The following is a 4,380-nucleotide window of genomic DNA, read 5'->3' as shown; positions in this document are numbered from 1 at the left end:
ACTGCTGCTTCCATGAGCGTTGACTGTCGATCCAAGCAAGACAAAATCCTTGGCAATTTCAGTCTTTTCTCCATTTATCATGATGTTACCTGTGGTAGTTACACAATTTCATGTCAACTTGATATAAGAATGAAGGGGTGGCGTCTAGCCTGTCAGCCAGGTCAGAGCCTGAAGATGTCTCCTTGTGGGGATGGCCTAATCATGAGGATTCTGGGAACTCCCTCTCTTCCTCCCTAGAGATGGGTCTCTCTTTCTCTCTCTCTCCTTCACATTTCTGTTGAAATGCCACATGGAAGCACACTGGTGGTAGCCAGAGTGCAGGCATGCTTCCACCGACATTGGATCCCCAAGACTTTCCACCCACCGGCCTGTGGTCTTCCTGCCATTGGCATCATGGCATGTGATGTGTGAGTCCGTAGAGGAATTTATAGATTAGTATCAGACATAGGGGCTAATATTGGACTTATGGACTTGATCTGGGCTGGGCTGGAATGCTTTCTCAATATACAATTGCTCTTCAATATAAAGTTCTCTCTTATACACATAAGAGTATCAATGGATTTGTTTGTCTAGTCAACCCAGTCTAACACATTACCTATTGGTTTTGTTATGAGGATATTGATCTTCTTTACATTGAGTTGTAATCCATATTGAAGGTGATAATACTTGATCTTCAACAGCAAGTGCTTCAAGTCTTCCTTACTTTTAGCAAGCAAGGTTGTGTCACCTGCATGTCAAAAGTTGTTAATAAGCCTTCCTTCAGTCCTGATGCCACATTCTTCTTCATGTAAGCCAGCTTTCCTGATTATGGACTTCTGTAACTGTTGTTGGATGATTTTCGGCAGAATCTTGCTTGCATGTGCTATCTATGATATTGTTCTACAGTTTGGGCATTGTGTTGGTTCACCTTTCTTTACAATGGGTACAAATATAGATCTCTTCCAGGCAGTTGACCAAGTAGCTAAAAAAAAAAAAAATCAAGCCTTGAGTTACAATATTGAAAGGTTCTATAGGTAAAGTATGGAGTGATGCAGGAAGCATCAAAGAAAATGGAAAGAATATGCAGATTATATAGTGCAGCTTGAACTACTTCCTTTCAGCACCATTGGTTCTTGCTCATATGCTATCTCCTGAAGTGATGGAATGTTCATTAATTCTTTTTGATACAGTGACTGTGTATTCTTTTTCTCTTGAGTTCTTTCAGTTTAAGACAAGTTGAGTATGTTCTTTCTGGTTTTCTAATTCTAGATCTTTACACATTTCATTATAGTATTTGACTTTGTCTTCTTGAAGTAAGGCTTCAGGAATTGATGGAACACCAATTGAAGTATTTCCAGTGCTGATGAAGCGCTGGAAGCACTTGTCTATGCCAGGAAATTTGGAAGATAGCTACGAGCAACTGCCTGGAAGAGATCTATCCTGAAGATCATCCAACAACAGTTTTAGCAGTACAGTGACAGGAGCCTCCAGAAATTCAGATTAGATTTAGAAGAGAGCATGGAACAAGGAATATCATTGCTGATGTCAGATGGATCTTGACTCAAAGCAGAGAATACCAGAAATATATTTACTTGTGTTTTATTGACTATGCAAAGGCATTCGACTCTGTGGATCATAACAACTTACTGATAAACCTTGAGAAGAATGGGAATTCTAGAACACTTCATTTTTCACATATGGAACCTATACATGGATCAAGAGGCAGTTGTTCAAACAGAACAAAGGCATATTGCATGGTTTAAAATCAGGAAAGGTGTGTATCAAGGTTGTATCCACTCATCATATTTATTTAATCTATATGCTTAACAAAGAATCAGGGAAGCTGATTTATATGAAGAAGAGTGTGGCATCAGGGTGGAGGAAGGCTTAATAATAACCATTGACATGTGGATGACGCAAGCTTGCTTGCTAAGAGTGAGGCGGACTTGAAACACTTGCTGATGAAGATCAAGGACTACAGCTTTCAGTGTGGATTATGACTCATGGTGAAGAAGACCCAAATCCTCACAACTGGATCAATAAGTAACATCACAATAAATGGGGAAAAGATTGAAGTTGTCAAGGATTTTGTCTTGCTTGGATCCACAGTCAATGCTCATGGAAGCAGCAGTCAAGGGATCAAAAGATGCATGACATGGGGTAAATCTGCTGCACAAAACCTCTTTAGAGCATTGGAAAGCAAGGATGTGACTTTGAGGACTAGGATGCACCCGATACAAACCATAGCATTTTCAGTCGCCTCATATCTATGCGAAAACTGGACATTGGATAAGGAAGGCTGAAGAAGAATTGATGCCTTTGAATTGTGCTGGAGAAGAATCTGGAAGATACCACGGACTGCTAAAAGACCAACAAGTCTGTCTTGGAAGAAGTGCAACCAAAGCCCCCCTTGGAAGCCAGACTGGTGGGACTTTATCTTACATACTTCGGACATGTTCTCCGGAGAGACCTGTCCCTGGAGCAGACCATCCTGCTTGGTGAAGCAGAGGGGAAAGGCTATCAATAAGATGAGCACACACAGTGGCTACAACAATGGGATCAGGCGTAGGAACATTTGTGAGGATGGCGCAGGCCTGGGCGGTGTTTAGTTCTTTTGTGCATAGGGCTGCTAGGGGTTGGAACCAACTTGAAGAAATCTAACAACAAAGATGCTTACTTCCTGGTCTGTAGTCTACAGCACTAGTGGAAACGGGGACCAGACAGACTAGACCTGACTCCCTAGTGGGTTTGTCCTATTGACTTCAGAGGCTGCAGCGATGAGCTACGCAGCTAGGCCAGCAGAGTCCTTCCTATGGGAGCAGACTAGGGTGCACTGACTTTCTATCTCAATTCACAGTAGCTGCAAATTGGAGGATGTGCTGGCACATCCCAGACAGACTCGTGGGGAATTCTATGACAAAGCCCTATTGAATCCCCTGAAAGCTTAGCTTATTTTGGGCAGAAAGCCCCTAAAAATGCAAAGGACATATGGAAAACCAGCCATCGAACCTAACACTATTTACCATAGGTCAGTGATGGCTGGCATGTTGCTTTTTCCATTTGGCAAAACATTACATCCTGAGTGAAGTGTTTCTCTTTCTCCATCTGTTTGGCAGAGCACCTGAGGAAGACATTGTGCCATAGTTCAAACAGGAGCAAAAAGGAAATGATCCAATTCCCTCTCAAATCAGTCTCTCCCCTGCCTTTCCTCCGCTTTTCCAGAGTGGCGCTATCTGAGCCTCGGCACTCCCCACTCCTTCCCTTTGGCTGACAATCCATCTGTCACTGATGGTGTTTGTTTTATGTCTCTGGTATCTGAACTTCACATACCCACCTCCTTTCCTCTCCGTGGCCCTTGTTCCCATGGAAAGGTTTCTCCCGTGTCATGGTGTCTTCCGACCGGTCCACTTCATCCATGTTGGCATCTTTTTGCCTGGGTGTCTCCCAGCTTTTACCCAGGGGCCTTTGCTGCCTTCTCTCGCCCCCCCTCTTTTAAGTTGTCATCCTCTTGCCAGTTTTGACTGATTTGTTCTCTGATAGTGCATCTCAGCTCCCCAGCTGCTTAGCTAGCCTGTCCAACTTTTATTTCCATCAAGGACGCTAGCTGTGTACCTGAGCTGCATGCTTGTTCTCAATTTTATTTCTCCTCGCGGACTTCCTCAAATCAAACTCTAGTTTCAGCGTATGCTGGCTGTGTGATTCAGGCCACCTTACTTTACCTCTCTACAGTTCTGTCAGTGTTTTCACTCCTCTCTAAAAGGGGTCAGTCTTAATACCTAACCTCGTAAGGACTCTTGTGAAGATCACACGACTTATTTAATATATGGAAAGTGTTCAGAACATTGTCACAGGGTAACCATCCAATAAATAATGTTATCAATATTATGTGGTTGTCAGTATAGATTATTCTGGCATCTGGAGTCATAAGAGTTCCTCAAAATTGGGCAACATGGATGCAGCTTCGTGGTGGAGGCGTAGCAGTCCCAGATGGACAGGTTAAAGGAGAATGAGTTTGCCTCCTGCCAGCATCATTTCCCCTGACTAATCCCCCTTCAAGACTTAGACTTAAAGTTGCCTGTTCTTAAAGGAGGAGACCACAGTCCTTTTGCAATACAATGCAAAATGTAGTGGTTTGGGTAAACACAGACTTGGTAGAAAGTTCTTTTCCAACATAAGGAACCTTAAACAAGCAGTGCTCAGTAGAATTGGCACTCCATCTGTTTGTTCTCTTCTGATACTCCAGGAAGAGCTTTCAATGCAGTTTGGATTTTGAGAACATCTGGAGTCAGCCAAGCACATTTTCGAAACTATTGAGCACTGACGTTGTAATCTATTTCTTCTTGTTTAGTGTTGCCTGCCGACTGTGGACAGACCTCGATAGATGAGGCCAACCAGCATGTA

This window comes from Echinops telfairi, unplaced genomic scaffold (genome assembly GCF_000313985.2).
Source record: "Echinops telfairi isolate 266 unplaced genomic scaffold, ASM31398v2 ScPeMD7_7469;HRSCAF=8507_1, whole genome shotgun sequence".
NCBI classification, from domain to species: domain Eukaryota; kingdom Metazoa; phylum Chordata; class Mammalia; order Afrosoricida; family Tenrecidae; genus Echinops; species Echinops telfairi.
This window is presented reverse-complemented; position numbering follows the sequence as displayed.